Source organism: Furipterus horrens, unplaced genomic scaffold (assembly GCF_987537825.1).
Source record: "Furipterus horrens unplaced genomic scaffold, mFurHor1.1.pri manual_scaffold_7, whole genome shotgun sequence".
Lineage (NCBI taxonomy): Eukaryota > Metazoa > Chordata > Mammalia > Chiroptera > Furipteridae > Furipterus > Furipterus horrens.
Genome location: NW_028327177.1, coordinates 126,406,302 through 126,418,797, shown reverse-complemented (window position 1 = coordinate 126,418,797; position 12,496 = coordinate 126,406,302).

Genomic DNA, 12,496 nt, shown 5'->3' with positions numbered 1-12,496 from the left:
CATTCTCTTGCTCATACTCCTCTTAGAAGGCCTGTAAGATCATGTGTATATGATTGCTGACTCTTTCTCTTACTTCATTGTTCACTAGGCTTCCCCCTGCTCATTCCTCTTCAGCCACATGGGAATCTTTGCTTCTCCTCAGCCATGTCAAGCTCACTTCTGCCTGAGGGTCTTTGCCTTGGCTATTTTCTCTACCTCAAATACTACCCTAACAGATCTTTTTTTCCCCACTCACCCAAGGACATTTTTTCATTGCTTTTAGAGAAAGATGAAGGGGGCGGTGGGGGGGGGGGATTGGTTGCCTCCCACATGTGCCCCAACAGAGGTTCAAACCTGCAACTTAGGTATATGTCCTGGCTGGGAATCAAATCTGCAGCTTTATGGCACATGGAATGATGCTCCAACAAACTGAGCCACACCGGCCGGGGCTACCCCAGCAGATCTTTATGACTTGAACCCTGTCTTCCTTTAAGTGTCTGCTCAAATGTCACATCCATAGAGAGCACTTGTCTCAGAAACCCCGCACTAAAGGAGTCCTCCATTATACATCTCTACATTTTTCCCCTACCTTATTTTCTTCCTAGCCCTTATAGCTCTATATTTTTAGAATATAGTTGTCCAGTTATTTTTAAAATTTTTGTTGTTGACACTATTGCAGATGTCCCCATTCCCCCCCTTTTGTTCCCCTCCTCCCAGTCCCTGTTCCCCCTTCCCTCTGGCATCACAACACTGTTGTCTCTGTCCATGGGTTATACAGACAGTATATGTTTTGGGGCCAATCCCTTCACCTTCTTTCACCCAGTCCCCCCTCCCTCTGACAGCTGTCAGTCTGTTTCATGTATCCATGCCTCTGTTTCTATTTTGTTAGTTTATTTTGTTCATTAGTTGTCTACTTACTAGTTGATTGACTCTCTCACTAGAACTCAAGCTTCATGAGGACAGGAAACTTGTCTTTCTCATTCACTGTTGTTTTCCCAAAGCTTAAATCATTGCTTAGTATAAAGTTGCCACTCACTATCTTGTGTGTAAATAAATAATGAAAGGATTTAAGACACAAAATAAAACTTGTCAAAATATTTTATTGTCATTGATAATGCATTGAAATTTTCAAGTAAGCAGTGATTAAACTCTAAACCGTATCATGAAATCTTTCTCATGAATTGATTTGATTGGAATAGTGCAGAATAATCAATGTCTCAAATGATATTTAAAGTCTCCTGGTTAACATCAGAATAATTGATATTTTTAGTTGATTGAAAATTACTTACAGTTGAAAAACCTCATATAAACTCATAAGAAGGCAGTAATGGAAGAAAGGAAATAAAAAATAAATAAGACATGTAGAAAACAAATAGTAAAATGGCAAATGTAAATCCTACTTTATTAGTAATTACATTAAATGTAAGTAATTAAACATTCAATGATTAGACAGAGATTAGCAGAGTGAACTTTTGAAAGTGATCCATGTAGATAGCTCTAGCTGGGTAGCTCAGTTGGTTGGAGTATTGCCCCAATACGCCAAGGTTGTGGGTTTGATCTCCGGTCAGGGAACGTATAAGAATCCATCAATGAATGCATAAATAAGTAGAACAACAATTCAATGTTTCTCTTTCTCTTTCTCTCTCTCTCCTCCTCCTCTCTCTCAAAATTAATTAATCAATAATTTTTTGAATTGATCCATGTATATGTTGTCTACAAGCAACACACACATTGATTTAAGACACAAATAAGTTAAAAGTAAAATGATAGAAGGAGACATACCACTCACACAGCAACCAAAAGAGAGCTGGAGTGGCTATATTAACATCAGATAAAATAGACTTTAAGATGAAATTTGGCTAGAGGCAAAGAAAGACATTTTATAATGATAAAATGGTCAACACATGAAGAAGATATAACAATGATAAACTTACATGTAACTAACAAGAGAACCCCCCAATTCATGAAGCAAAAAATAGTCGAAATTTAAGGGAGAAAAAGAAAATTCAACAGCAATAATTGGAGACATCAATACCCTACTTTCAATAATGGATAGAGGAACTAAACAGAAGATCACCATGAATAGAAAAAATTTGAATAACATTATAAGCCAACTTGACATAACAGACATCTATAGAACATTCGACAAATGCTAAATACACATTCTTGTCAAGTGAACATGGCATATTCTCTAGGATAAACCATATATTAAGCCATTTAAAAAGTCTCAAAATTTTAAAAGGATTGAAACCATACAAAATGTGTTTCTTGATCACAATGAAGTAAAATTACAAATTAATAACCAAATAAATTTTGGAAAATTCATAAATATAGGAAATTACCACACTCAGAAATAACTAATGGGTCAAAAAAGAAATCACATAAGAAACTAAAAATACTTTTAGGTGAATGAAAACAAAACACAACATACTTATTGGATGCAGCAAACGCAATGCTTAGAGGGAAATTTATAGTTTCAAATGCCTATATTAAAAGAGTAAAGCTTTCAAATCAATAAACTACACTTCTACCTTATTAAACTAGAAAAGAAAAAAGAAAACTAAACCCAAAGCTAGTAGAAGGAAGAAGACAATAAAGATTACCACAGGAATAAATGAAAGAGAGAATAGAAGAACACCAGAGAAAATTAAAAAACCCCAAATTTGGTTCTTTGAAAGCATCAACAAAACAGACAACATTTAGCTAGACGAAGAAACAAAGGAAGAGGACTCAGAGTACTAAAACCAAAGATAAAAGAGGTAGTATTATTACCAACATTTCAGAAATAAAAAGGGTATAAGGGGATCCTGTGAAAAATTGTAAGCCAACAAATAAGATAACCCAGATGAAATGCCAAGAAAATTCAATGAGGAAAGAATAGTTCAGTTCAATAAATGGTGCTAGGTCAGTTAGTGTCCCCACGCAAAACAATGAATTTGGTCACCTAATGGATCAAAAAACCTCAATGTAAGAGCGAAATATATAAAACTCTTAGAGCAAATAGTTATAAATATTCATGACTTTGAATTAGGTAATAGTTTCTTAGATATGGCACCTAAAGCAAAATCCACAAAAGGAAATATAAAGTGGACTTGATAAAAATTAAAAACTTTTATGTATCAAGAAAGTGAAAAGACAGCCTGCAGCATAAAAGAAAATGTTTGCAAGTTATGTAATTGCTAAGGACATCCTGAAAAATACTTACAATTCAATAATAAAAGACAACCCAATTTTTAAAACGGGCAAAGGTTTTGATTAGATATTTCTCCAAAGAACATATATAAGTGACCAATAAGCACATGAAAAGATACTCAACATTATTAGTCATTAGAAAAATTCAAATCAAAACCTCAATGAGAAGCACTTCACACCCACTAGGATGGTTATAATCAAAAAGTTAAACAATGACAAGTGTTGTTGAAGTTGTGGAAACTATGGAACACCCATAGATTTCTGGTATGAATAAAATGGTGATGCCACTTTGGAAGACCGTGTAGCGATTCCTCAAAAGGTTAAAAATAGGGTTACTGCATCACCCAGCAGTTTCACTCTGAGACGTACATGCGCTCAAGAAAATTGGAAACATATATTCACACAGAAATATGTACAGGAATGTTCAAAGCAACATTATTCATCATAGCTTAGAAACAATTCAGTTGTCTACGAACTGATAAATGGATAAAGAAAATGTGGCATGCACATACAATGGAATATTATTGAACTATAAAAAGCAACTAAGTGCTCTATATGCTATAACGTGGATGAACCTTAAAGTATGCCAAGCGAAGGAAGGCATATACAAAAGTCCATGTATTGTAGGTTTCCATCCATATGAAATTTCCAGAATATGCAAGTCAATAGAAACAGAAAAGCGATTTTTGGTTTCTAGAGGCTGGTAGGAGGAGGGAATGGGGAGTTACTGCTAATGTGTATGCAGTTTCTTTTAGGGGTGATAAAAATATTCTTAGGTAGTGGTGATAACTGCATAACCATGTAAATGTAACAAAAGCCTTGAAATGTATACTTTTAAAAAGTTAATTTGATGGTATGTAAATTACTTGTCCATTTAAAAAAAATGGATGAAATTCATAAAGAAGTGAGTTGTGAGAATATCTTTCTGAGTGGAGAGACATGACTCTTCACAGAGTTTACAGCAAGGTAGGAAACCTCGCCCATAGCTAGAACTACCTGAGACTTGATCTTATTCTACCCTAGTGTCGCTGTGGTTGAAACAGTTACAATATAGGAGAAAACCTTTTCCCCAATTCCCTTCCCTGCTAGGTAGGTTCTGTTCTTCAGTTCGTCCGAATGTCCCCTACTCCTCTCAAGAAACCATCTGCTTTTTCCTCCATTTTTCTTTCTCATTCTCTCCCCTGCTTTTTCCCTCCTGTCCTTCGTTGTTCATGTTTTCCTTTCCCTTTTCAAGTATACTCACCGCTCTATTTCCCTCCCTTTGCTCCCACCTCTCCTTTCTGCTCTTCCTGTTTGTTCTCTCTTAACTGGCCACAATGTGGAAATAAAGTATATTTTAAAGTATTTTTGTAAACATTATGTACTGCTTTGCTTTCTTTGATTGGCTGAAAAAGGAAGTAATTTTGAAACTTAATATATCTGTCAGGAAAAACAACTCTAAATTAATTACAAGGTTGGCTTTGCTTTAGGGATAAATCAACAATTAAAAAAAAAAAGATTATCCACCCATGCTATATGACTAGTTACAAATAAATAATTGAGGGGAGATACTCTTATGAACATTATAAAGTGATTTGTAAATAAGAGTAGACACGACTGGTAAACACTGATAATATCTAGTGTGGTGGTGTTCACAGACTGCTCTTAATTATTGTCAGCTCTTCTCTGTGTAGACATGCCTGAGTTAACCATTTAGGCTACAAAGCAAAAGCCGCCTACACAGATAGTTTCGCTTGACTCATGTAAACCTAAATGCAATTTCCCTCAGGAATGTACTTTTTTGAACTAAAAAAAAAAAAAAAAAGTATGGGTTGCAAGCTCTTCCGTTTTAAGAAGCCATCTTCAGAGTGACCTATTACTCTGATGTTCATCTGGAAGAGCGAGTATAAAAAAATAAATCATTAACCACAAGTTGTCATCTTCAAATAAAATTCTGATCTCTGGCTTGAATGTTGAAATGAAAGGTTCACTGTTTTCTTGTATGAACTGGTCAAGAGAGTGATTTCTTTTTCTTAACTGTCATTTTATTTAAAGAGTTTACTTCCTTGGTTGACAAAATGTGAGAGAGAACGAACTGGTTAAGTTGCACAGGGCTTCGTGATTGAAATTCTAGTGCCCAGACTAGTGGTGTTGGAGGGAGGAGGCATCCGGATAGTGATCTCAGAAACCTTTCCAAACAATGTGACTGTTTCATTGGAAGGGGGAAGGGGAGAAAAAGACCAGCTTAATCTTCAGTCAGTTCCTAAGAGGCCATCTATCCTGCCTTGCAGGGACAAAGTGCTTTACTGTGGGGCCTCCTTTGGTGTATTAGTACAACTATTACTGAAAGATTAGACTTGCTTTTAGATATTAAGTCTTAGGCACGCTGATTGAGTTGAAGAAGGTTGGATTCCCACCTGACTGGCTCTAGCAGTCAGCCAGCTGTCTGTCGCCTTTAAGATACCCCTCGTGTGGTTTGAGAAGCTTGGTATTTGCTTGTTTCCTTAAGCTGCACAAAGGCTCTGTGTCTGGGTCTCCTAGTTGTTCAACAAAAATGAGTTTCCACTTCTTCCTCGGCACACGGCTCGACTTCATTTCCCAGTCTCCCTTGTAGTTAGTTGTGGCTACAATTTTGGATTCTAATCAATGGAGTAAATGCAATAGGGATTTATGTCATTTCCGAGCCAAGCCTTTTACAAAATAGGTATGTCTTATCCTTGCTCTATTTCTTCCTTTACTGGTTGGTTGCTGATGAAAGTAAGGCCTCAAGGAAAGGGGAGCTACTTGATTAAAAAGAACAAACAAACAAAATAATACAAAGGGGACTGAGCATTCTAGAGAACCATCCACCACCCAGAAATAAGTTATGTGTGTAAGAAGTCAACTGTTATTAGATTAGAGGATTAAACATTTTGACATCTATTTATTACAGCTGCTAGCATGACCCTAACTCATTGGAGTAGCTCACATGCGAAGGACCACAGTGCAAGGAAACAGCAACAGATGTGCCTTCACCACATGCGAGGGAACCATCATTTCAGAAACATAATGTTTTCTCCTTTTCCCTTATCTTCCTCGTTTCTCATCTTTAGTTTAGCATTGGCTCACTTTCTATCTTTATGTTTCAATTAGTTCATTTTGATAGTGATATCTCTTCTTTAAAACTTGTCCCCCACGCCCACACTGAATATGACTCAGTTTGGGAAAAGGTACCAGGAAAGTTTCATAAATTCTCCAATGGAAGGAAACAGGAACGGCAGGAGCTTGACGAGATGTGTGGCGATCAAGGGGAGGGCATTGAAATGTTTCCCTCACCATGACTGTGAGAAGGAAACATGGTGCCCATTTTGGATGATGGATTATTTCCAGGTATGCTAAATTTTTGAATTTTCATTCAACAAAATAAACCTTGTTTACATTCCACCTATTGTTTCAATTGTTGAAAAGTAGATGTAGGGTGTAGCCTAAATAGCAACTAGACAGCATGAGCCATCTTACCTATAAAGTCTTTTTTTTTTCTGAACAATTTTTGGGGATTTTGATTTCATGATACATGGTGATGACAGTAACTTAGTGTGAGAAACGCTCACAATAAAAACCGGGACACGGGACTTGAGCAGCAAAGCGAGGTGTTTATTCACGAGTCTACAGAGCCAGGCGCACCCTCAGCCAGGAGAATGTGCGCGCCAAGTAGACAAAGAAAACTGGTTTTATAGTCTTAGCTTCCCCACCCTAAAGCTTCCCCGCCCCGAAATTGCCCTGAAAGTGATTAGCTTCCTGCTCTGAATGGGATTAGCTCCCGCCTCCCATATGCCTCCCCCCTGTTTCTCCATTACTGGTTACTCTGGAGTTACAATTTAAAGCCATCATCTAAATGCCCCTATTGTGATTTATAAATATGCTAATGTGTCAACTCCCTTCTCAGAGACCCTCTAATTACATTTGCCCTTGATACCCTTTAATTACATTGCCCTTTGTTACTAATGATTTTCTACTGGTTTGAGAGTCACTATATCCTTGTTTCCTACATTAGTGAGGGTTCAGGTGAAGAAACTGATCCAGACTGCCTACTTGATGAAATTGATAAGATAATTTCTGCAGTTAAAAAAATAATTTATTTTAAATTGTTTTATTTACTTAGATATAGATTAACCTGTGAACATTTTTACTAAAAATGCACAATTATTTACAACTAAAATACAGTCTTTGAAGCACTGAATTATGAGTCAAGTGTAAATCATATTTTATTGTAAGAAAGCTGAGTCAAAGATTCAGGTAATATTTGTTGAGCTCCTTCCATACCTCAGGTGCTGTTACACTTATTTTCTATTATTCAACTAAACCTATGCACTTTATTTTTCTTCACATTTTTAGTAGTAAAATATACAAATATATACTGGCACCTTCCAAGTTTTTATAGCAGCTTACATATACCAGGCAGAGTGCCTAGTATATGAACACATTTTTCTCTTTCTTGATGGTCTCATTTTATCTGGAAGTGTCATAGGTCAGGTTCCTGGGAAACAGACTGAGATCCTGAGATTTTTGCGCAGATGTTTATTTAGAGGTGCTCTCAGGAACAATGCTTGAGGAAAGTGAGGAAAGCAAGATGGGGCAAAGGGAGAAGGCGAACCACTATCCAATCACTAAACTGAGCTTTGGGGCTGGGATGCTCCTTCAGAGTCATTTCAATTGAGATAAAGGGTCTGAGACTTTTTTTTTTTTTTAACACTCACCCGAGGATACGTTTACTGATTTTTACGAGAGACAGAGAGAGAGAGAGAGAGAGAGAGAGAGAGAGGAATATCAATGTGAGATAGAAACAATGATCGGTTGCCTCCCATATATGACCCATCTAGGAATCAAACCTGCAACCTAGGTATGTGCCCTGACCGGAGATTGAACCCACAACCTTTTCGTGTATAGGACAATGCTCCAACCCACTGAGCCACCTATTCAGGGCTGGGGTCTTGTAACAGAACCCCTGGGCTGCTCCGATTGAAACAGAGCCCACGGGCTGTTTAGTTAGGGGGCCGATTGCCCGCCACCAGAATCATAATTCTCAATACCAAAGTTTGGTGAAAAGAAAAAGAATTGTTTATTTGCACATAGTTCTGCCTCCCCCTCCCAGACCTGGCCAGTCTTAGGAAAGTCAGAAACACCATTTCCCTACTTCCTAGGCAAGTTCAGCTTTACCAGTAGCTGCCAATCACTCAATTCTGATTGGGGAGGTCATTTCTGTGCTGTGGTGCCCTCCAGCTCTCAATGCAGAACCGCCTTGATTCTCAGCCTCCTTGCAAACTGCCTTCTTCCTGTAAACCACATGGATCTCCTCTCCTTCTCAAAGCAGCCTGGAGACCCCTGCCCCTCCAAGCCACATGGAGGGAGCCCACCAGAGCGAGAGCCAGAGAGTGAGGGCCAGCGAGTGAGGGCCAGAGACAGAGCCTGAGAGAGAGCCTCCTAGAGCCAGAGCCCGCCCAAAATGTCGGCAGCTGCCTTCTCTCTTCCTCCCTGCCTCCTCTCCCTCACTCACTGCGTCCTCTCGCGCAGTGGGTGTTGCAAACAGTTCTGACCATTCGCAGAACCCTACCTAGGCTCTGTCTGCTTCTTCCGTACCAGCCCACAGTCCAAGACCCCTCCCAGACCTGAGCCTTGAAAGTAAAGCGGATCTTTGCAACAATGTTTCCAGCCACTGGTTCCAGGCATGTGAGGGGATCCTGAAAGCTGCTTCCTTTTCCGCAAATTCTGGGGTTTGTTTTTGGACTCCCCTGTTTCTGTAACAGTCTGATGAGCCTTTTTGGATGCTGGCCGTCCCCAGTTGGGGTATAACCTTAGACAAGGTAGCTCCCTTCAGCTGAGGACAATTCCTAAAGAGGAACTGAGTTGTGAGCCACCAGCAGCTACTACCCCTCGGCTAGAGGAGTGAGTTCCTTGGTCCAGGAGGGATCTGCGGGGCATATAGCATCCACTGTATGTGTATTATATGGGATTGTATCATTTTGCCATAAAAAAAAAAAAGAAAAACAATGACAAGATAGAAATAAACAGAGGGAGAAATATGAGGAAAAAGAAAGGAAAAAAGTAAGCCCGTATTTGGAGTAAATGGGGAAACAGCAGTGAAAAGTAATCAAATAAAATTTAAAAATATATAAAATCTGAGTGGACCAGCCATTTGACTGATTTTATAACACAGACCATTCCAGTTGAATATAGGCATCAAAAAGGCCAAGGTCACTTGTTACATCACAGGTGGAAACCACCTGTGAATCATGATTCAGAAGCTTGTGCCATAACCTTCAAAGCACATTAAATGATTGGCAATGCATTCTGTTCAAGTATTTACTAGCAGAGGTCATTCAGTCAGAAGAATACCTTCAGTGCATGAAAAAGCAAGTTTGATGCTGTGAGTTGAAGGAAATTAAATTTAGCAAATTTGAGTCTTGTCAACTTTTAATTATCTTATGGGTGATTTAAAAAGTTATGTATATCTGGCTTTGGAATCCATTAGAAGGGGGGAGCCTGCTGACCATCTTGGTTTGGTTTGGGTTTCCCCAGAAGCTGACCATGTACCAGAGACTCAAGGGCTAGTAGTATATTTTAAAGTTGCAGGAATTGTTAGTATAGTAGCAGGGACCAAGAATGCAGCTAATAAAAAGGTATGTTAGGAGCTTAACTCCTCTGCGAAACAGAAAACAAACACTTTAGAATTGTCTTAACTGAGGGGCAAGGAAGCTGGGGTATGAATCATTCGTGTTTATTGGTCATTGGTAATGGCTGCTCCTAAACTTCAGGCCTGCTTTGTACACAGGTCTAGCAGCCTCCCTAGGCTAAGGAAGTGGCCTCAGGGACAGAGAGACAGATACTGAGCACTGGAAGCCTGAAAATAGAGCCTGAGAGGTATGTGCAGCGGCCTGGCAGTGCAGCCTCCATTACACTGACAGTCTTGAGTATACTTTTCTTGTGACAGTTCTCAAGTTGGTTTCCCTCTTCAAGAATGAGCCTAGTTGAGCCCTGACTGATATGGCTCAGTTATTTGGAGCATTGTGCCACACACCAAAATGTTGCAGATTCGATTCCCAGTCAGGGTACATACCTAGGTTGTGGGTTCTATCCTTAGTTGGGGCATGTATGGAAGGTAACCAATCAATCTCTCTCTCTCTCTCTCTCTCTCTCTCTCTCTCTCTCTCTCTCTCCCTCTCTCCCTCTTCCATTCTCTCTAAGATCAATAAATGTATCCTTGGGTAAAGAGTAAAAAAAAAAAAAAAAAAGGATGAACCTAGTTGTGGTCAGGAGAGAGACAACCCAGACATGTTCTGAGATTAAACATTTCAGTGTGTGCTAGGCACACAGGGGCGAAATTGAGAGTCGAAAGCAGCTTAACCAGGCACTCCCTGCTCTAGGAAAAGTCCTGTGAAAGACAACGTGGGCAGTTTCCTCCATTCATGCATTTGGACCATAAGGCTCCTGAGCTGGAGAATAATAGCAGAGTGGAAAGTTTTCAGGTGGCAGTTACCTTGGTCCTGTGCCAGGTGTATTACTCACTGCTCACAAAGCTCCAGATGGTATTTACCACCCAACAAGACGGAAAAGAAAAAGAGAAACGTTCTCTGCTGGTTCTCACATCACATTTTGTGTTAAGACATGAAAGATGAGACAGCGTGATGGGGGAGAAAGAGAAAATTTTCCCATCGTCCTTTTTTATTTTTATCTCAGGACATCCAATATTTCTAACCACTTTATGGCATGTAAGAATCCAAAGTGGTTCAACTCTTTAACTAAATTTTGTTTATTAACCTCATATCTGAGGAAATAACATTTAATCGGCTCACTTCCTGAAGGGCTTGTTTCTTGTCCTTGACTCAGATTGCTGCTGTGTGACCAGGGACAGCTTTCCTCTCTCCTCCCACAGAGAGCTGAAGAGAGGCTCTGACTTCCAATACAGTGCAGTGAAGACCAGAACAAGGAATGTCTTGACCCCGAATGTCCTTGTATGTTTGTGCTAAGAAAAATCCCCCTCAAAACTAATCTGGAAAAATACCAGCTAGGATCATATTACCAGAGAGGAAGATGCTGAACTAATTCATTTACTTAATAAGTCTTTATGCGTTTTCTGTACAATGTACAAAGTGCCGAGAGGGAGGCAACAATGAGCAGGCCATGTTTCTAGGCCTCACGGAATTTATTTATTGGTATTCAACTCAGAACTCAGGAAAGCAATTAATTATAATCTAATGTGAAATGAAATATGCTTTGATATATGAGAACAGTAATGGTACTGATCATGCTTCTTTCATTAAGTCGTAGAGCTCTTACATTTCATGCCCCATTATTTAGCAGTTTCTAAAAATTCTGCCCTCACTGGTTTCCTATGGCTTTCCTAACTCAGATGATAACCTTAAAGTCAGGAAGGAGATTTTAAGAACTATGTTTCCTAAACTTTAATTGTGTACAGTGCCCAGGACTCTGCACGTCCAACAAACTCCTCCGACCAGCTCTTATATCCCTGACAGCAATTCTCACACTGCTCAGCACAATCAGATTCATGATTACAAAATTCCTTTTGAAACTATTCATCACTTTTATTACACCTGACAAGCAAGCTAGGGATTCCTAAAATATAGTAGACGCTTCACGTACGCAAAAAGTCGTCAGGCATATTGAATGTGTTAGGATACAATCTCCCCAACACCTACCAGCCCATGATGCTATCCTATGTGCACAGGACTAAAGACTACACATAAGCACATATCCTGTGCTTTTTTAAGGGGATGAAACATGAGCCTCATACTTTACCTCTGGTCTTTTCATGGAATTGCTCACATAACATTTCTTCAGTGTTATTATATTTACTTTGCAGAGTAAGTTCTTTTGGAAGTCAGGGTGTGGAACTGAGTAGTGATCATAGGCTTCAGAACAATTCTCAAGCCTCAGTGCTGTGTAACAATTTTAGAACAATGAGTGGTAAGAGCCTGCTGCTAACCAAGGCCTGCCAAGGACGCTCAGTGCAGGCTTCAGCCTGCTCTGTTTGATACTTCTGGTCCTTATCTACCAGATGCATATTGAAATGAAATCTACACACTTAAGTCTTTGGTATCCCTGGTCTTTCTTATCCCAGTGTATGGCTCTCTAGTTATCTAGTACCCTCTGCTAAATATCCCCAAATGACCCTCTGCTTCCTCTCCTTTGACCCTGACTGCTCCTCCTATCAAACCTCCAGGTTTTGAAACCTCTTTCCACTACAGCTTGAGTGATTTTACATAACATAGGTCTGATCAAGTCACTCAGTCTTAAATCCCTTTCAATGGTTCCCCATAGTTCTCAGGAAGTGTTGGAACTCCCTAATGTC